This window comes from Furipterus horrens, unplaced genomic scaffold (assembly GCF_987537825.1).
Source record: "Furipterus horrens unplaced genomic scaffold, mFurHor1.1.pri manual_scaffold_1, whole genome shotgun sequence".
In the NCBI taxonomy this organism is placed as follows: domain Eukaryota; kingdom Metazoa; phylum Chordata; class Mammalia; order Chiroptera; family Furipteridae; genus Furipterus; species Furipterus horrens.
The window spans coordinates 70,960,085-70,982,520 of NW_028327171.1; the positions used below are offsets into that span (position 1 = coordinate 70,960,085).

At 35.3% G+C, this 22,436-nt stretch overlaps 1 non-coding gene across 1 annotated transcript; it reads right to left on the reverse strand.

Annotated features, from left to right (window-relative positions):
- Positions 1 to 3,771: 3,771 nt before the first annotated feature.
- On the reverse strand, positions 3,772 to 3,935 carry LOC150021277 (U1 spliceosomal RNA). Its single transcript, XR_016513615.1, has one exon. It is a non-coding gene; the product is annotated as a U1 spliceosomal RNA (small nuclear RNA).
- Between the last annotated feature and the right edge of the window lie 18,501 nt (positions 3,936 to 22,436).

A 22,436-nucleotide genomic window follows, 5' to 3' on the forward strand; every position in this document is an offset into this window, starting at 1 on the left:
AGTAGAAGCTATTCATGAAAGTGTTATATTGGAAGGTAAAGATGAGGAAGAGAGGGTAATATTAGGGAAAAAGGGGGCACAGAAAGAGAAAACAGCAAATATAAATGCCAGGATGTAAGAAAGAACATGATCATTCTAAAATGGCAGAAGTGTGCTCCATGAAAAAGTGAGAATAAGAAGAGGAAAGAGTATGCAGGTAAGTAGGACCCAGGCCAAGATTTGTATGCTTGTGTGTCTTATTGTAACTTGATGCCTTATACGAAGGACTTACTGTCTGCTGTGATTTTCTGCACTGAATCTGAATCCTGACATTTCTACATTCTCTCATTGTTCTCCAACATTAGTTCGTCGTCGTCGTCGTCGGCAGCCGTCCGTCTCAAGAGACGATGGTGTAGCTTCTCAAGAGTCTATCTGCACCGCCGAGAATGGCTGTGCAGTCCGACTCGGGAGTGACATGGTATCTGTCTCCTCCCGTGTTGAATCGACATCTTGCGATGATGCTGAAGCTACAGAGCCTGGGCAGGGTAATATGGAGGGTCTGCTGTTGCCCATGCAGCAGTCCCCCCCTCTCTTCGCAGCTGAAGGGTCCAAGGGAAAGACGGAGTCGATACAGCTTGGGTTCAGGTGCGCCGCAGGAGTTGCCGGTGTTGACTACAACGTCAAACCGCCTTAGGGACTCCGGCTCCGGATTTTCTGTCGGGGTTTACTCCCTTAGCCTTTCCCCTGAAGAGGTATGCCGCAAGGCAGCGGAGGTTTTTTGGAGTCAGAGTTTTCCTTCTCTGATGTACCCTGACTGGAAGATCGAACCAGCGACACAGCTCGCTGGCCGACGCTCAATCCACTGAGCTAAACCAGCCAGGGCATTCAGAATATATATATTTTTGATATCCTCCTCTAAACCTAGGTGCGTCTTATGGTCGGGTGCATCTTATAGTGTGAAAAATACAGTACCTCTCTGTGGTTAATTCTTGAATCCTAGTACCCTCCTGAATTCTAGTCCTTTTCCCAACTACCAGTTAGGGTTATCTACTGGGGTTTCTTGCTGGTATTGCAGATGTAAATGTTGGAAACCAATGTCATCTCCCTTTTCAAAATTCTCTTTTTCTTGTATTTTCCATCTTGGTCAATGGCAATTCCACTGGCCTTCCATTTTCCCAGACTGGAAATGCTGGTGTTTTCTTGACTTCCCTTCATTATTTACTTACTTATCCTGAGGATATAGCAGGAACTACAACTGATGGAACTTGCATTCTAGGAGGGATGACCAACAGTAAACACATCAGTGTCTATTTTAATGTCAGTTAGTAAATGATAAATACTGTAAATAAAAAACCCCACTATGATAGAGAAAAAGATTAGATCTGAAATAAGTATGGTCATTTTTTAATAACAACTTGTATTTTTACAAAATTAAATTTGTGAGCTGTTTTACTACGAGAAAAATGCTTTAATATAACAGGAGAAAATGGGGTGGATCATTCATTCATCACATTCTCATGTACACATAAAATAATGTGGTAGTATGTATACATTAATATCTACATTTTTCACATTAAAACTGTATTGGTGAAAACTGGAGGAGGAAACAGTCACTGGAAATTGAAAAAATAAATTTATGATGGCATTTAACACTTATGTGTCTAACAATAGATCAGAAATAAAAACAATGTCACTTTTGAATTGTAAGGTTTATAGAACAATGGGAGGAGTAATTATATTTTAGATATTTATTAGGACATGCAAATAATGAATACTAGGCATTAAAAATAATTTCACAAAAGGGAGTAGTAAGTGTAAGAGATTAAAAAACTAAATTAACAGACCTGTTTTCTTCTTATAATGCATTACACTCATACTATATTGATTTTTTTTTTTACATATGGGAGAAAGATAGAAAAATTGAAAATATTAATGACAGCTTTAACAGATAAGATTCCAAAGTTATTTATGTCAAATAAACAACCACAAGAGATGGCCAATAATAATTAACAGGACAAACATATTTTTGACAAGTCATTAAAACTCATATTGAGGATTATCTGAAAAATGATGATGGTCAAAAAAATCATGGAAAAGATTGGACATAAGACCGACAATGAAGTGCTACTGGTCTTGCTCCTTAAAAGACAAAGAAAGGTTATGAGCAAAATAGGCAATCTACAGGATGTAGACCTTAGGAAAATCTTTCTCTGAAGGATTAAATCCAGGCTGCCAGCAAATTGATTTGATATTATCAGAAAATAATGTTCATATTGAAAATAAATAAAAAGGAAAAGAGAGAACAGAAAATTTAATAGGCATTTACTATATGAGGCACTTTATAACTGTTATCATATGGAGTTTTTTCTAAGAATTCTGTGAAATACATACTATTCCCCATGTGAAGTGTTAGGCAAAGAATGCATAGGTAGCCAGCTCATGCTTATGTAGCTAGTTAATAGGCAATGACATTTAAATGCTTTCTCAGTGTCTGAGCCTTTCCTGCTGGCACATAAAAAATTCCCAGATGATGTTTTATTGAGTTGTACATTTGAAACCTGTATGGTTTTGTAAACCAATGTTACCTCATTAAATTCAATTAAAAATGTAAAATAAAAAGAAATTTCCAAGAATATATTTTCCCTAAAATTTATAGATAAAAATGTCACAGTTTTCATCCAGTTAAATTTCTGAAGGCCTAGGGGCTTCTGACCATTATTCCCCAAGACAGCAGTTATTTGTCCTAGAAAATGGTGGTCTGTAAGCTTTGGAATAAAGTAGAGCACTTTAGCATAGTGAAGACATGGAAAATAAACTGTATTTGATGACGTTGAAAGGTATGACTAGGTAATAGCAGTATCTTTCAACATGTTATTGAAATGGCAAGTGCATGAATATTACCATTACTCTCAGATTGGGCTCAAGAGCCTACATCTGGGTCTGCTGAGGCCAGGTGAGGATGAATCAGAAAAAGGGGGAAAAATTGGGACAACTGTAGTAGCATAAACAAGTAATAAATAAATAAATAGGAAAAAACATTTAAAAAAAAAAAGCATTTCAATGACGATTTCCTGAATCTAAGTGCTGAAACCATATTAGTTCCTTTCATAGATTCTAGTTTTCCTCTTCTACAACTTCATTAACCCCAGACATCATATGTTAAGATTTTCTTCAGAGTCACATTTCTGTTTCCTTCCATCTTCCTTAGGTTAGGTTTACCTTTTCCTTCTGTGAAATTAGTTCATTAGCTTAGTCTGCCCATGATCCTTTCTAAAGATTAGGTGGAAATAATTAGGGTATTGCACTTTAAGGAGAAATGACTTTTTTAATACTCAAATAATTTTGATTAAAATGTCTGTGATTTTATTATTTTGTGTATGTCAAATGTAAACCGATTGGAATGAAATAAAGGAGGGAAGAAATGAAAATAAAGAAGTTATGAATAACACATTTGTTATTCCAATTCTAGGAAACTTTAAGTTCATGGAAAAGCTTTTAAGACCATTTAACTTAAAGCCAAAAATGTCAAGGTTTGAGGATATACAGATGAAAAAGCTTTTACTAGAATTAATGTCAAATTCTGCTTAGTTATAGGTCAAACAATTTTTATACTTAACTGGTTTTATATTTTTACATATATAATTGCTATGGTAGCTGGTCTCCAAGATGCTACCTGAAGGTCCTTGTCTTTGAGTATTCATAACTATCTATTCATACCTATTGAACCAGGGCTGATTAAAGTGACCAATAAAATAGTAGAGAAGTGACACCTAACCCTCCCCCCCCGGGGAGGGGGGAAGAGCATGAATGCAGCCTCCCACTACTACAAATTGTGCAGTCGAGATCCCTGCATTTGAGGAAATCACAGGGGTCAGCATATCCGTATTGCAATGGATAAGGTTTGCCCTGGAAAAACCACTTTCATCATCATGGGATCTCCCCTGCCAGGTAAGTATGACACCTAATTTTAAAGTGCAGTTGTAAGAAGCATCGTAGTTTCTTTCTTGATCTCTCGCAATGCTCTCTCTGGGGCAAGCCAGCTGCTCTGTCACAAAGACAACAACACAGCCAAAATGGAGAGGAATCACCTTAGCAGTTTTGAGATTAAAACAATTTGGAAGTGTATCTGCAAGCCCCAAACAAGCTTTCAGATGAGTGCATCCCCAGCTAACATCAGACTATATCCTCAGGAACTCTCTTACCATTTGAATTCCTTACCTGCATAGACTGTTAGAGATAATAAATATAATTTTAAATCACTGTCTGGGATGATTTTTTTATGCAGCAATAGATAACTAATAATACAATTGGATAAAGTGATACATCAATCAGACATGAAAAGAAACATTGTAATTCACTGCTTTTCCAAAAAATTATATTTTAAATAATCTATAATAATTTTCTCTAAGAATAATTGAGAATGATTATATGGTGGCTATCAAATTATCAGTGATAAATTGGGATTGGAGCACAGATACAATGACATTCTGAAAACTCCTCAGAATTTGACAGTTAAGGCCCTATTTCATACTATTTAAAAACAGTCCTAAAACAATAAAATAAAACTCATTAATTTGTTTATCTAATCAGTAAAAATAATCAGTTGAGCACATATTAGGTGCTAGCCACTGTGTTAGGCACTAAAGACAAAGTAACAGATGAGAAATGATACAACTATCTCCATAAAGTTCACCTCCATGTATCAATGAACTTTAATGTTTAATTAAAATTAAATATAATTTATTTATGTTTTTATTTTATGTAACACAAAAGATTATATTTTCTTTAGTTTTATAGGTCAGTAAATAGTTTATTTTTCTCAATTCCATCAGTTCTGATGAGGCAACTGCTGGTTTTTCAGTAGTACTGAGCGAAGGAAAGTAACAATAGAAAAATTCCTTTGTGTTTTAGAGAAATTACAGAGTTATAATTAGGCCTTCCTTTTTTCTTTCCTTCCTCCCTTCCTTCCTTTTTCTATTCCAGAAGTATTTATCAAATATCATCTACACATCCCTGCATTCTTAAATATATTATTATATTACAGGGTGGAAAATGACACAACTCTGGTAGATCCTCAAAGTGAAGAATATATCTCGCTTTCCTGCCACCTGTGATTAGAGTGGCCAGGGGACCCTTGGCCGGAAGGAATGTGCATATTTTGGGAATGGATTGTAACTCCCTCCTTATCTCACTTTAGGAGTGGCTTCTTGTCCTGTGACTGCTTCTTGACCTTTTCCTTCTGCGCATACACATCAGTGTATGATGTAGCTCTGGTCACGTGTAGGTTATACAACCTGGACCATGCTGTCTTTGTCTGGGACCCCTTAGAAGGGGCCTCAGACTGGAGAACGTGCAGTCTCCCTTGCACCGACCTGCCATCTTTGGTGCACTCCCCTGTATTGTGAGTAATAAATGGCAGGTCCACATTTGCTAGTCCACCAGGTAGTTTGTTTGTTTGTTTGTTTTTTAAATATCATGGACATTTAAGTAGCTCCCTGGTTTGGGGCTCCTGCACTACAACTGGTGTCATTAATAGGATATTCTGGAAAATACCCCTGTTGAGTAGATTACATGTAATAATATGACAGGTGGGTAATGCCAGGGGATAATCCTGAAAATGGTGGGGGTAATCTCCAGGGGGTGCATCAGTATTGGGGGGATGCCCCCAATCTTCTCACGGGCCATGCAGAGGATCAGTGTCAGGAAAAAAGAAGGTGCAGCTGAAGCGAAAGTACAGCAGTTAGTGGCTGAGCTTAAATTAGAAAAATAAGATGAAATTCTAAGTCTAGGCCTAATCCCTTCTTGAAATGTTGTCTTTGTTTTAGATTTTGTTTTTGTTTCTGTTTTGGAAAGGAGAGGTTTAGCTTGCATTTTAACTAATAAGAATTGTTTTGTTAAAGGTCTAGTAAACAGGGTAAGAGTTATGGAATGTATTCACAAATTTGTCAATCTAAGGAATATTAATTAGTTATGCTTAAATTAAGGAACATATATGGCTTTAGTAATGAAAAGTATAAATTATGGCAATATGTTTTGAAGGAAATAAAATTAAAAGTAGATTGTTCTAATTTCTAGATGAGTTAAAAGGGACTAGGAAAGTTACAGAAGGATTGTATAGAGGGAAGAAGCAAAAAGACCAGTGAATGAGAACACCATGTGCTTTCTCTACCCAAATTAATAAGTCAAATTATGTGTATAGACTTTATGTGTTCAGTTTTCATGTGCATGGTATTTATGTAACATGTGTTTATCTGTGTATGATATGTGTTTATCTGTGTATTATATGTGGTGCAATTTCTGCCTCCATATGGCATAATTAGTATGCAATATTTTTATTGGCCTAAAGATAGTAAACACTTACTTAAATTACGCAATATCTTGTGGTTTGGGGAAATGATTTGATGTGAAAACTAGTTTTAAATTTAATTACTGTATTTTAAAGTTATTACAAAAAAAAAGTGTTGTATTACAAAGTCTGTGTTATAATCATTTGGTTAAGTTTGTTTGAAGTCTTCCCAAAGTTCAAATTTTAAGACTTTTTGATTGAGAAATGACTTTAGGTTATTCCAATGGGCCCTGGGTTACCTCAAGGATTTGTTCTCCCTCTTTTATAAAAAAGAAGTTTTTGAATGAATCAGTCCTAATTAATATGCTTAAAGTATATGGGAAACTTTGTCAAATAAAGAAATAATGAGCATGTTCTATTTGTGTACACATATTGTGTTATTAAATTAGATATTCTAGAGATTATTTAAGTCCTGATATACTTTCATTTGTAATTTTAGTTGCTATCTTAAACTGTTGTTGCAGGGAAGCAAATTCCTTTGTCAATTGTATTATACTCAACTCTGTAACCATGTCATTTTTAGTTTTATCATTTATAAACAGTCATTGTTTTGCTTTAATGCATTTGCAAAAATGATACTACGTCTTGGGAGGGGTTCATGGAGAGAACTCCGACTTGTTTTGGATGGCATATTTCTAAGAATAGATTTTTGTATCATACCTTTGAACTGAGTGAAGATTTCCGGAGCTCTGTGAAATGATTGGATTTATAGAGGTGCTTGCAGATTATCAGGATAATCAGAAACTAATCATGGAACATAATAAACTGAAGATAATTGTGGCTTTTATAACATTTTATAACATATTTCTAATTTTTAATCATTTGTTTTTCAGACGTAACTCCCTCCTTATCGCTCTTTGGGAGTTGCTTCTCGTCCTGTAACTGCTTCCTGACCTTTTTGTTCTGCACGTGCACACTGATGCAATGTTGCTCCAGGCCACAAATACGTTTGTCCTACCTGGACCCAAGCTGCCTTTGTCTGGGAACCCTCATAAGGAGCCTCAGGCTGGAGGAGGTGCTGCGTTGGCAAGTAAGAAATGGCATGTCCACATCTGCTAGTCCACCAGTGTTTTTTTTTTCTTTCGGAATATGAACACTTAAGCAGTTCCCTGGTTAGGGGCTCCGGAGCTGCATTCAATATCAAAAGAAGTTTTAAAAATGTTTATTATTTTCTATTTCTTAATTTGTGACAGAAAAAATAATCAAACATTTTTATTGAAAACACACATGAATAATTTTAAAAGTTTTAGCATTTAATGAGATTGCGGAATAATACTATATCAGAGAAATAAGATTCTATTATGTCCTTTTAATTTAAATGTATATTTTCTTGAGGAGAAAATATACACATTTGAAGTGGTTTTGAAAGTCAATATTCGACTTTATTTTCAGGTAACGGGCTAAAGGATATTAAGAAGCCTGAAATATAATGGCCAAGCAATAATGAATTTTATAATAAATTTTAACTTTATAAATAGGTAGCTAATACTTATCTCAATTAAAAGTATTATATAATTTACCATTATACATTTCTTGCTGTTCTTTAGAAAACTGAATATACATTTTCCTGTGGATTGTGTTGTATATTTGAATATAGTCATTTTTCAAGCATGAATTATATTACCTGTAATATATAGTTTTTGTTAGAAGTAAAATTATTTCCCCAATTTTTTTTCTTACCACTCATCCAGCTTAATTTGAAACAATGCAAACCCAAACAGAAGAAAAATTCAGAGTTGACTTTTTTCAGAAGAATGGTTAATTAACAACTTCAATAAAGAAGTAATGGAGTGTCTCACTCAAGTACTTCAGATTAATATCAGAAACAGAAGCTGAGTGTTAGCTGCTTTAGATTAATATCATAAACAGAAAAGGTGAATCTAGTCAAAGTGGAATACAATTTTAAGAAATTCTGTTTAAGGTATTTCTTTGCTTTTCCAGGAACCTTGAAATTATTACTTTTCAGAAAATTAAACCTAATAATGTCTCTTTTCTTTCCTTGGTGACTTCCTATAGCTTAATTAGCTGATTCAGGTCAACTACCTGGTTCATCAGTTTTTGAACATCTGAGACTCAGTCTTAAATTCTCTTTTGAGGAATGAATTCCCATCACAAGGCCTCATGAGTGTATGTGTGTGGGAAAATAATTTTGAGCAATTAGGAATAAATGATGAACTTGCAGGGAATACAAAAGGACATAATCATAAAAGTTGAATGGATATCATTGCGAATGAGTAATGCACTCCCATTGGCACAATTGGATAGCATTAAAATGGGGGTTTCTACAATTATTATGGTTTGGAAGCTTCTTGAGAAAAGAGGGAGGTCCTAGAAGTTGTGGCCCAGAGAATACTCTTGAAATCCCACCAGTGGTATAAGCTTATATAAATAAACTTGTTAAAGTTGAACCTGAAAAAAATATAGTACAACAAAAATAGAAAAAAATTACATTAAACTGAAAAAATCAAGTAATATTCTTGTGTTTTAGACACATTAAAAAAAAACAAAACACCAATATAGAGCTTGGGCTATGTGTTTTTATAACACCTAAATTTGTTTGTTGCTTTCCAATCCTCTTAACCACACTGTCCTACAAAAGTTGCTTCTCTGCTTCTAAAGGTGGTTATATTAGTCATTACTCCATAGGCTGAATACAAGAAATAAATGTGTTAATTATAGTACCTATCTGTCTCACTTATCTGTTGCTGGGCCAAAAACCATGCAAAAAGTTAATGGCTTAATAAACAATTTAATATTTCTCATAGTTCTGGGTGTTGACTGGGCTTGATAAAGAAAGCAGTTATCATTTGGGGTCTTACATGATTGGAGTCAGATTTTGACTGGGACTGACATCATTTAAATGCTCGCCTGGGCTGAATATCCAAGATGACTCATCGACATGGTTGGCAGGTAATGCTGGCTGTAGTTTGGGAAAGCTCAGCTTGTCTATGGGGTTTGGACAAAACCAGCTACATAATTTCCCAGACCCAGTGCAAAATGGAAGTACAGGGCTTCGTGTTAAAAATTATTGAGAATTTCAAGACAGTGACAACACAGGTTGTATGTCTGTAAATCTAGCTCTGGGCTTGGACTTCTCACAGTAAAATGGGTAGGTACTGAGAAGCATCGCAAGATCATGCATTCCCAAAGACTGAGAAAGAAATCGTAAGTCAGACTTCTTACAACCTGGTCAGTCATATTTCTTTTGGTCAAAGGGACATCGCAAAGCCTGCCCAGGTTCAAGAAGAGGGAAATTAAAATCCATCTCTTGATGTCAAGAGCAAAATGCCTCTAGAGGGTGAACAAGAATTGATAACAGTCATATTTAGTGATCACTACATGGCCTCAAAGTTTTAAAGATAATTATTAAGGGAGATAAGTCATATAAGATAGTAAGCAGAGTGCCTAGTTAGTAAAAATGTTAATATAGTCACTGTTACCATTATCCCAGATTATAAACATAGAGAAGAAACTGAAGTGCCATGGTATTTTATATTTACTACCTATTTGACTAGGTTAAAAATGTATGTGTATTTTTATCTTGGCTATTCTGTAAAACCTGTCTTGCAAAAATATTAGAAAAGCTAAGAGTTGTTTTTTTTTTTTTTTTTGATACAACGACTAAGATAATTATTAACCAGTTTAATGTTATTCTCAATGGTAATAAGTTCTTCTCTTCTACCTAAAGGTATTTTGCAGAAATGGATAGTTTAGTTTTGACTTTCTGCTATTTAATAACCATCAGCCACCTGTAGTCTATTGTCTTGCTGCATTTATCACAGATGAGTAAAGAACAACAACAAAAAAAAGATAAAATAAATTGCTTTAATATAATACTCTTTTTTCACACTTTGCCATGAAGTGCTATATTCCTTGACTTCATCTTAACTACTGTGTAATTTGGGATTCCCGGTTATAAAAGCTTTTTTATAATCTTTAGTCATTTAACACTACCTACATCCCATTTGATAGTTTTTCTTTTCAGTTTGTGCCAAAAGCAATATAATTTTTCAATTAGGAAGCAAACATGCTTTTTAAAATGAGATGCTATTTCTGACATCCAAAGTTTATTTATAGAAATGAACAATATTCTGGAAAACCTTGTGTACGAAGATAATTTTAAATGAAAAGAACTGCTAAATGATAATCGAGGACACGACATAACAGTTTATTCTGTTGTGATAAAGACAAAAGAATACAGTCAATTAAAAAACTATGTTAGTTTACTGTGTAAGGCGCTTGGAAAGCACTGAGAAAAAATATATTTAAAGTCAGTACACAAATAATGTCAACATGTATTTAAATAGTCCAGAAAGCTGATTTTAAATCTATGATTCTATTTTGAATAGTTTATATTTTTTATGAGTTGCTAAGCTTATAGTCCTTTATATTCAATTTACAAAGTACACTTTCTGAACTGGTTCTTTTAAATTTTCCCTGGACTTCTATTATTTTTTTTTATGGTGTCTCATCTCAAAGATGCCTTATATATTATAGGTATCAGACAATTTTTTTGAATGGAGCATGATAAACATAAATTGCATATAATGTAGGTTTATACCTTGGTGAATTTCTGAGCATATCTTTATATCCAGCACCCCAGAAGTTATTCTCATGCTTCCTTCCAATGACAAAGCTAAACCCCCAAGATAATAATGTCTTGACTTTATTAGCTTATATATTAACATATATTAGCTTTCTGTTTGTATATTTCATATAAATGGAATCGGACAATATGGGCTCTATTTTGTATGGCTCCTTTTGATCAAATATATATTGGTGAGATTCATCCACACTGTTGCATGTTATATTATTTATTCTCATTGCTCTATTATCTTCCATTGTGTGACTATATCAAAATTTATTTATCAATTCTATTGTTATTAGGCATTTAGGTTCTTTCCAATTTAAAGCTTTTATAACTAGTACAACCGTAAACATGTTCTTACATGTCTTTCTGTGAACATCAGGACATGATTCTAACAGTGGAACTGCTGGTTCGTAGAATATGTGTATGTTTAATGTATGGTAACAGTTTTCCAAGTGGCTATGCCAATTTAAACAGTGATATATTAGAATTCCAGAGGCTCTAGATTCTTGTCTCTTTAATTTTAGTTATTCGGGTCACTGTGCAGTGCCAATGACTAATGAGGTTAAGCACCATTCCATATGTTTATTGGTCACTTGGTTAACCTTTTCTGTGAAGTGTGTCCAAGTGTCCAAGTCATCTGCCCATATAAATATAAAAAATATATGTATTTAAAAATTAATTTGAGGGAGGCTTTATTGATTTGTAAGGTTTAAAAAAGTTTATCCTGAATATAAATGTTTTATTAGATAAATGTATTGTGAATTTCTTCTCCCAACCTTTAGGTTGTCTTTTTATGTACTTAATAGTGTCTTTTTAATGAATAGAAGTGCTTCAATTTAATATGGTTCAATATAACATTTTTGTCTTTTATAATTAGTTGTTTTTGTGTGTCCTTTTAAAGAAAATTTTGAAGCTATTCTATTTTCCTCTGAATGTTTTATTTTATATTTTCAAAACTTAGATCTGTACACTATCTTGAGTTGATTTTTGTGCTTTATGGGAGGGAGATCCAATTAACCATATAACATTTATTAAAGAAAGAATGAATCCTTCTTCCACTGTAACACATAGTTAACTTTGCCTTGAATATGGTGACTGTTATTTATCAGTCTGTTTCTGTATCTTATATTCTGTTTATTCCTGCACTAAATACACTGTCTTAATTAACAAAATAAAATTTTCCTTAATATAACTTGAGTAATTTAGATAATTTACAAAGAAGCAAAAGCATTGTGGTTTACTCTTAATAAAAATAATACGTTCTAGTGAGCTACTATAAATTCAAAGTTAACATAGTGAATAATAACAATTTTTATTGCTTTTATTTCAAAATGAAACATATAATTTGCTGCATAAAAGATTAATGTGTTATAATATGGCATGTATTTCATTTTTATGCAACAATTGTAACATGCTTGACATCAGGAATTTTTAAAAAAGTATAACTAAGACTTGTTTTCTGCTCTCAACATGTCTAGAGAGGGAGAAAGACATATAAACAGATCAAACACAATATGCATTCTATCTAATAGTTTAGAGTTTGGTGAGAATGGTGACCCTTGTGGTAAAATAAGTTTTGGAGAAAAGCCCAATGGCATTTCTCAGAAAACTTGATGGAGTTCTGTGAAAGATGGAGTTGAATCCAATCAGTTTACTATCTTCTAGAACAATAAAATTGTAGAACAACAGAGGGAAAAGTTGAAGATATTGAAGGGGGTGTAATTTTATTTAATCTAAGATACCTAGTCAAGGAGGTGAACAGGAAAAAAAAAAACCCCTCATTTGTTGATAGAAATAAAATAAAAGGGGCCAGGGAACTGGAAACTCCTATAAAAACAAAGAAAGTTACAAAGGGTTTGCAAGTAAGAAAGCAGACAAGAGAGTAGAATGTGGTTGCAGAGTGAGGTTATTTCGGTGCAAATGGTGGGTGTATGGGTAGTTCAAGGCAGTGCCGTAGGAATTGAAGTGAACAATACTAGAAGTAAGGAAAAGTAATTGAAAGATTAGGGTACTGGTTGGTTTTACCGACAGTGAAATAATTCAAGACTGTAGCACAATTTGGAGTGGAAGGAAAATTAGTGATTCTGTTACTAAGGTCCTCAATGAATGAAAAGAACAGGAATTGTTAGCGGACGAGAATAAGAGTGTTATTGCCAGATGCCATCAATCTCCATGTAACAGTGATTTGGACATAACTGTGATTGAGTAACAACCCAGGGTATTGTTGAAAAGCCAGAACAGTGTTTTCTTTACTTAACAACTCTGGAATAAGTAGAATCAGCCAGAATGAGCATTTTCCATTGAGAGAGTAATGCTTCTCTTAATGTTACGGATATTTCTGAAAATTGGGCACATAGGTGATTTTGTTCTTCAGAGAACATCATAGAGAACACTTATCCAAACCTAGATGGCAAGCTGACTACTGTGATTGTATCTGCTATACTTTTATACAACTAGCAGCTCAGTGAGTTTGTTTACACCAGCATCACCGCATACATGTGAATACTTGAAGCATATGCCTTGAGAGTTGTCTTTCTCTTTGTAATGCAAGTGCCTGATTTAACTTTGATTGCCAAGGCATCCACTTCAGAGCTGATTATCTGGAATGAATAAATGTACTCCCAGCCAAAGGACTACCCCAACCCTAAATCCTTTATTTTAGAGATTCTGGTTGGTATCTATACTGAACGTTGGGGCTAAATTCGCCAAGTGTGAGCCTGAGAAACCCTAGGCTCCAACCTCAACTGCAATAAAAGCAGAACCCAGGTGCCGTGTATGTCGTGTACATTCCAGAGCCCTTAAGTAATAAAGTCTTTTTCTCTTCAAAAGTTTCTTAATGTTTATGGCTGAAGGGTGTCTTGTAATCATAGCAAAACTACCAGGGTCAGTGCAGTCTTAACATTGGTTTAGAAAGGCAAGATGTCTGTAGGAAGCTCTCCAGGACCTAGGTGAGTGCCGCCCAGACATTTCTAGTCAATAATATTGTTGCTGGTGAAAAATGAGTTATTGCAGCGTCAAGAGCAAAGAATTTCAAATGGTATATGTGTGGGGAAGTTTAAATGTGGTGGCAGGATTTTATTGGGTTAAGGGAAATAATACACTCTCAGGGTCATAGAGGGCAGGCAGGCTCTATCAGCCACTGCCTGGAGGCTCCTGTTAATCCTCCATACATTTTCTTGGTTTTGGGTAAATAACAAGGTGTCTTTAAAACCATCCAACTCAACATCCTGGTTCTTCTTGGGCTTGAGTCAGGCCCTCCTTCCAACCAATCCTTTCCTGGACCTACTGGGGTTCCACACCTTTTTTCCAGTCTGATTTCTTCTTAGTTTTCCCCAGACTATGCTCTGCCCCTTTACAGCATCACTTTGGCTCTTACTGTGCAAGTCCAAAGGTTTTGTTCCATCATCTGCCTTCTACTGCACATGCATCCAGCAGAGGAATTTCTTCTCTTCCTCCCTCAGGGAACCCAGTACCTGGCAGGCAGGACCCCAGGACATGCTTCCTGTCTGCTCTGAGGATTAAGTCTCTAGATGACAACTTCCTGGAGTGTGTGAATGAATCTGTTTATGCCATAGTGTCTTGTAAGTGCAATGGAATGCTTCCTAATATCTGACCCAGTCTTCTAGTTTATCAAGTTTAATATTTAATTCCCTTTGCTTCCTTTCTTATTAATATATGCTAATTATTCCAATAATAGAATTAGTATTGATTCACTGAGATGGTGCAATACTGTAACATATTGCACTAAACCCTTACCTTGGCTACTACCTCACTAGGAATTTTTCAGCTCCATTATAAACTTATGGGACCACTGTGATGTGTGTGGTCCGTGGTTGATGGCAACATTGTTATACAGCGCATGACTTTATGGGAAATGTTATCTTCAGGAAGCCAAGTTTCTGTTACACAGGAATGTAATGGAAAGACATTGACGGTGACTGGTGTTCCTACTGGAATAGTTAGAAGGCTTGGAAGAAAGGGAGAGCAATTAAAGCTAGTCATTCTTGGAAAGATCTACAATAATAGTCTATAAGGGGCTGCATGGGTGTTGGTGAGGCAATGTGGAATTAACAGATTTCAAGGATTTTGAAATAATTAGAAACCCTATGAAAGACCGATTTGGTAGATGTACTGGGGATCAGCTGTCTCTTCTCTAGGTAGTCCAGGTGTAGTGATCAGAATTCTTGATGGAAGAAAGCATGCACAAATGTCAAAGCTTCGGTTTATTTTACATAAAAAAAGAAAAAAAAAACCTTTTAATCAGAAGAGTAGGTAGAATGGGAAGAGAAAGATTGAGTGCAGGAAAATCAGTTGGGATGATTAGTAATAATAATCTAAGAGGCGACAAAGATGTTGGTAATTGGGAAGAAGGGACAAGCCATATTTTATAGATACTTCAGAGGTAGAATCTACAAGATTTGTTTTTGGAAATGTATATGGGCGGTTAAGAGAGCAGTAGTACTTAAAGTGTATCTAGTTTTCAGATTAGAAGTCTGAGTGGAAGCCAGTGAGATGATAAACTGAAGATAACAGAGGAGATAGCACATATTAGGCTGGGTATTTTGGACTCTCTTCTTTATGCTTCCTCAACATCCATTGTCTTTTCATCAGTTTCTTAGAGAAGGATGCTGCCTCTTTATTATAATCCATGTGTTATATGTAACTGACTCCACTGTCAGTACCAAGGATGGCCAATTGCAGTATGGAATATTCTTTGCAAGAGAGAATCTTTCTTTGGGTTCTGAATTGCTGAGAAAAAATTATGTAACTACAAAGCTACTGCTCATCCTAAAGAATAAAGCCCAAATAGAAAACAGCTGAGCTCTGAGGCACAAAAAGCAGGAGATTCTGATGACATTTTTCTGAACTGTTTAATGTAATCATTCCTAAAGTTCATAAATCCTTAGAGTTTTCTGAAACAAAGCCAAAACACATTTGTCTTCCCTTCTCTTCTCTCTTCTTAAAATTATCTATTTTTTTTTTACTTTTAGCCATTTTAACAGTACAAAAGTCTTGACTAGTGTAGTTGAGGTGGGAGTGTAAGGGCAGATTTTTTTTTTTTTCATTAGAAATATTAAATTAAAAATGCCTGCATTAACGTCTGATCTTGGAAGCTAAACTTGCTTGCATTAAAATCTAATAGATAGTGGGCAGTTTCTAGTAAAGAGTCAGAAGCTCAGAAGAGAAGTCAGGGTCAGAGATAAAAGAGAAAAAGATATATAAAGGATTTTTGAAATCATGGATATAGAAAATTCATCCAGGATGAGCAAATAAATTGAGAATTGATGCATCCTGAGAATAGGATCTCAGAAAACTCCAGTATTAGAGGTCAAACCATAGAGCAAACAAAAGAGCTAGAGAAGGAATGGTTTGAATGATAGATAGTTGAGCCCTGGCCAGTGTGGCTCAGTTGGTTGGAGTGCCATCCCTTAAACTGAAGGGTTTCTGGTTTGATTCCTGGTCAGAGCACATGCCTGAGTTGTGGGTTCAATCTCCAGTTGGGGCGTATATAAGAGGCAACAGATGGATGTTTCTGTCTCTCCCTCCCTTTCCTCCTTCTCTAAAATCAACAAGCATGTCCTCAAATGATGATAAAAGAAAAAAAAGAATGATGGACAGTTAAGAAAGTTCTGGATATAACTGTAGAGGTGGGAAGCAAGTTTACAAGGCCAAAGCCTTTCTGGAATCTAGAATAGTGCTGCTCAAACGTGCCCCTAGAGGAATTGTTTCTGAGTAGTGCTGACATGAACAGCTGTCATAGAATGTAAATCAAGTAAGTACACTGTCTAGTTCAGCTAACTTTTGTTTTCTTTTTGTGACAAGACTTCCTTTATGTGTGGGAAGAATGTGTTGATTTGCATATTGGCACAGGTTTTTTATCTCAGACTCAGTAACAGTTTGCTGGTCACACTTTGAGCAGTGTTGATCTACCACTGACCTCTCTGCTGGTGATTTTTCTGTAATATGATCAGATCAGTAAATGGTGCATATCATAGGAAATACACAGATTTAAATTATTATATAGAATTTTAAACATGAATTAATGAGTAGGGAATAAACTAGACACATACAGGTATACACTAGGCAAATATGAGGGCTTAGGGACTCGTTGTAATGAAGGGGTTTCCCGATTAATTGTAAAAAAAATTCCTAATAAAAATGCTTTTGTTTTAAAAAAGAGTCTCATCTGAATCTCTGATGGCCAAAACTCACCCATAGTGCTGTCTGTGAAATCTGGAGAGGAGGCGAGGGCAGGAAGACAGAGTGTGATCTGCTCAGGTCCCTCCTCACCTCCTTAAGAGTCTGAAATGGAGCCATAGAATTCTGCATTTCACAGTTTGCAAACCACTGGGTTGGCAATAAAAAAGCAATTAGTTTTGAATTTTGTGCTGGTGCTTGAGTCTTGTACTTTCTGGTCCTGTGACCTGAAGAAAAGCCACTTAAGGTTCTTGAGGCTCAGTTTTCTAATCTATAAAACTGGGATATAATAGCAATCTTAAAAAGTGGTTCTGATGATCTAATCAGCTGACATAAGTGAATGTGATTTGTGAGGTGTAAGGAGCTCATTAATATAACAGAGTAGGTTAACATTTCATTCAAGAGAGGACCTCTGCAATTCTCACTACCACCCCATTGCTTCACGGGGCTCTGGGAGCAGAAACCGTATGGCCTCAAGTTGGTGCTTGAATCTCTCAAATTCAAGAGCTTCTTGAGACCTGGCTATTTCTAGGCAAGTGAATGGGGGAAAAAAAGGAGCATCATATTCTAGTAAAGTCTTGTAACCATAACTGGAAACTTTCCAAAGTGTGTGAGGGGTCAGAGTCCATATGTTAATAACACGATCAAGGGTATATTAAATTTTCAGCACTTGATTTTCATGGTAAAAGAACTAATATAAAAGTATGTAAAACTTTTTGCTTTTTTAGGGCTTTTATTCAGAATCCTAGTCTCGAAAATCTTTTTAAGTCTTCTGTATATTTATTCTTTTCTTGATTTCTCTGTTTTCTCCATCTTTCTTCTTCTGTTCTGCTTTTCTTTATTATTTGCTTTCTCACTCCACTTGCAGAACTTGTGATTGAAGAGACATTGGTACTCATGCATGTATGTAGCATTTTTCCTTTGAAATTTAGAAACTTCACACACATATTTCCTTACTTGCCATGTGTGCTTCTTGATAAAAAATGGCATTAAAGATGTCCTTACTTCCCTCATGCATTGCTCTTTGCTCCAATCAACATTGAGTTTCAAAAAACTATCAGTTTAACCAAAAATTGAAAATGTAATATCCTTAAGAAAATGTGAAAGACTGTGACTCATCTCTGGAAGGCAATCTTCAAAGAAAAGTTGCAAAGGTGCAACACTGTCTTTAAGCACTATTCCAGATTCTCCATGTCTATTAACTCTTAATTTTCATAATACTCACATGAAGGCGATACCATTGTCACCCTCACTTTACTTGAGATCATTAAGGCACAGAAAGATTGAGGAAATTTTTTGAGGTGACAAAGCTAGAAAATAAGAAAAGAGGATTTAAACCTAGGCCACCTGACTAGATTGACCTGCTTTAACAATCTACTATGGTGTAGTAAGTTCACAGTCTCCAAGGTGACTGATTTCTCAGGTGATTAGTGCCAGTTGGTCCCCTTCTCAAGATAAAACCAAAAGGCATAATTAAGAAGAAAGCATTTGCACTACTCGACACCTCGGTAATTTTGTGGAACAGTATGTGGAATAGGCCGTGTCATTTCCATTGATTCATATACTCTTGAATCCCACACAGCAGCAGGCATAAGACTCAACAGATTGTCCCCAATCATCCAAATTCATGTAGTTTCTCATGAATAAAAGTTTGCAATATTTTAAAACTATTTAGAGATTGGCAGCTTGATATGCTATTAATTCCTTTTGGAGCATGCCACTTAAGATGGGCCTTAATGAATGCAGCATTTTAATTTTAATTAAAATACTTAGTTCAGGGAGTATTTATTAATAATTCCAACAGCAACAGATGGTCTGCTTATGTGTTGTAAAAATCTTTACCCAAAATCAGTCAAAATAATTAACAAAATGTAAATTATTAAACATTTAAATATGCATTATGTATCATTAGCATTCCCATAACATATTTTCATTTTTACGAGAAAAAAAGATGTGACAGTTAAATAATAATATATAGAATATTGCATACTAAATGTTCAGGAAACTGGATTTTCTTGTTTTGTTATATTAAAAATATCATTTGTGCTAGTAGCATTTTCTAGCATTCCTTCCACCTAGAAATGAAATTAAAGCCAGACTGAATAAACAGAATTGTTCTTTGGTAATAACATTATACAATATATAGTGCTTTACAAAAGAATTGCATCTAATAGTGAATATGTCTGTCATTGTTTTTTGTTTTGTTTTGGGGGGGCGAGGGGGGACCCTGTTCTTGTCCTGCCCATTCATCTGTGATTTGATAAGCTGCTCAAAACCTTAATTTTCTTAACATGCTTAGGAATCTTTCACAGAAAACAGCCACCGGGTGTATGGGTTTGCTCGCTCTGCCTACCCTTGCCCTTGCCTCCTCATCCTACACACTTTGTGCTGCCTCCAAATATACCACTTTGAGGCTTCAAATGAATAGTATCATTTTTAACTTTTTTATGTTCTTGGGTCATCAATGTAAGATGCGTTTTTGGATTTCCTATATATTGGTGATCTTTGGCCACTTTGTAGTTAAGGCTAGATTTTAACTAAATAATGATAGACACTTAAATTTACTTTGACAAAAAAAAAAAAAAAACAGAAAGCAGAAGATCAAGTTCATGGTTGATGCGTGGTAGAGCACTAACACTCATAGATTTTGAGCAGCATTTGGGATAATGTGGGGACTGTCTGAAAGTTATGGTGTAACAGTGGATAATTGTAATGGTGGGAAATTGTAACCCATCCCAACATTCTTTTGACATTGTTTCTGTAATTGTTTATTCTGGCTAATATGTAGCTTGTAATAAACATCATGTTTGCATAAGAATCCTAGGAAGTAGCTTCAAAAGGTACAGACTCCGACCTTCAAGCATCCCAGCTCTAGGAAATTTGCTGACCTTCAACCATGGATCCAGGATGATGGGAAACCAGAATGATTAAACCAGGACGATGCACACCAGACCATCACTTGCCTTCCTGGAACAGACTGTGCTCATCTGCACATGGAGTACTTTTCAACCTTCTCCCTTGATCTCTTTATTTTGTTTCCCTTCTCCATCCTTATAAAAACCTCTGCCTCCATTGAGAAGGGGAGATGGGGTTTGAGACGTGAGCCTCCCAACTTCTCAGGAGATGGTCTTTGTGACATGAGTCCCTGATCTTCAAGGTGAGTGGCACCTGAAAATAAACTACTTTCCTTTATATGAGCCCTCACCTCTGGAGTATTCGGTTACAATGGAAACCATGAGTTTCATAGCAGATTCTGAAACCTATGCTGTTCTGTAGAAACATTGTTGTATCTATACATAGATGTTAAATAACCCTGTTTAAATGCACATTGTATTTAAGTTTAAATTTCAAAACTTAATTCAAGTATTAAGATTTGATATTTTAATTCAATTTGTATTTAAATGGTATTCTTTAGTTTTAGTGGCGGGGGTAAACAGGAACTTAAAGGTCATTCAATTGTGTGACTTTGAATTTTGTCATTTTGGGCAATTTATTTAAAACTTCTCAGACTTAGTTTTCTCTCTTGTACACTGGAAGTAAGAATAGGCCTCCCTGGTAGATTTATTATGATTACTAATTGTAAAGCCTTGTCATAATGTCTGGATATGATAAGAAACTGTCTAATCTATCTTTCTTATAAAAAAAAAAAACCTGCAATGAAATTAAGTTCCAGAAGGTTAATTGACTTTTCCTGGATCAACAAATAGCTAGAAATGCCAGAAGTAGAAATGCTGTATCATGAATACTTGGTCAGGGTTATTTAATCAGGCATGTCTGATGTGTATTTGCTGGGAAAGGACATCTATTTGTCAATTTTCAGGTTGTAATTTCCTACTAATAGTCACATTTTTGTCCACAGGAAGAGCAGCCTCAGTAAATTAGTATTTGGAAGTGTTCAGTAGTTGCACATTTAAATTATTTGCTTTAATATATATCAAAAATTGTTTTTAAAAACATAATTTGCAATTTTCTGGTCAGTTCTAATATTTACAAGTGTTTTATGGTAAATAATTTTTCATAAACTTAGTTTCGCTCTTTACGTATTCTCATTTTTTTGTGTGTAGGTGTATGTATGTGTATGTTTTAAACAAAGTTGTCCTGATTTGATTCACCAACAGGTCCTCCCTCTTCTCCCTGCCTGTTGCTGTGCCCCTTGCTGTAGAATCAGTCTCCTCATCTGGAATCTCTTGGGAGTAGAGGTCATCATTCCTGTTGGTAGCACTTATTTCATTCAGTCTGTTCCTCCTGAGCTCAATACGAAATCACACTGCGGTGCAGCAGCTGGCACAGAAAGATGGCTACATGACTGTCAATGCTATCAAAGCCAGTCTCAAATGGGAAGCCAGTCTCAACTTGGCAAGTAGGGAAATGTCAGGCAGGACTTCAGGCCCCTCTCCAGGGAAGGCCACTACTAACTGCCTGCTCTGACCTCTACATCTATTCTCATTAAAAAAAATTTTTTTGAGTTAAAACTACAAAATGATCACATAAACAATTACTCTGGGTTTTAATATTTAACAATTTTAGTATCCAAATGAAATATATTTTCTTACAGTTAGACAAAACTCTTAAATCAGCAAACCAAGTGTGATACTTTGTTATAAATGCACAATTCTTTGACTTTTGCGGGGTATTGAAAACTTTTGTTTTGCCTTCTAGCAACTGCCTAGTTGCTAAACATATAAAACAATTGTCAGGTTCTTTTATAAGCCATATAAACAACAAATGCTGAGGTAAGGAAAATTTAAAACTACATATACTACATACCAACTGACTAAATTACTTTCAAATTTTTGGATAGATTGGTAACAGAATTCACTGTACCATTTTTTAAAAATACCTCACTATTGGGATCAAAATAATTTATTCTATGACATGATTAATCCTAAACCAGGTTATTGACTTATGTGAGTTGTTTAAAGATAAGGCATAGAGAGTTATAGTTATTATCCAGGTTTTTTTGACATTGGATGTTATGTACTTAACATTAAAGATATCAATTTAGCAATGATAATTCATTATCAGCATAAAGCATGTTCCACCATTCCATTCCTTTGCTTTCATCCAAGTAGAAACATCTGCCGTCCATTCAGGATGGTTGCTGCTGCTCTGGAACATAATCCATTATTACTGTTCAAATGTCAGCCATGAATTTTTTCTTTTTCATTTTTAAAATTGTTGTTTGATTACAGCTGTCCCATTTTTCTCCCATGGCTCTCCCATGCCCAGTCCACCTCCCCACTCTCCCACATTCAGTCCTCACCCCGTTGTCCATATCCATTGGTCATTTCATTCAGGCCTACCATGGAGTTGTTGAGGCTG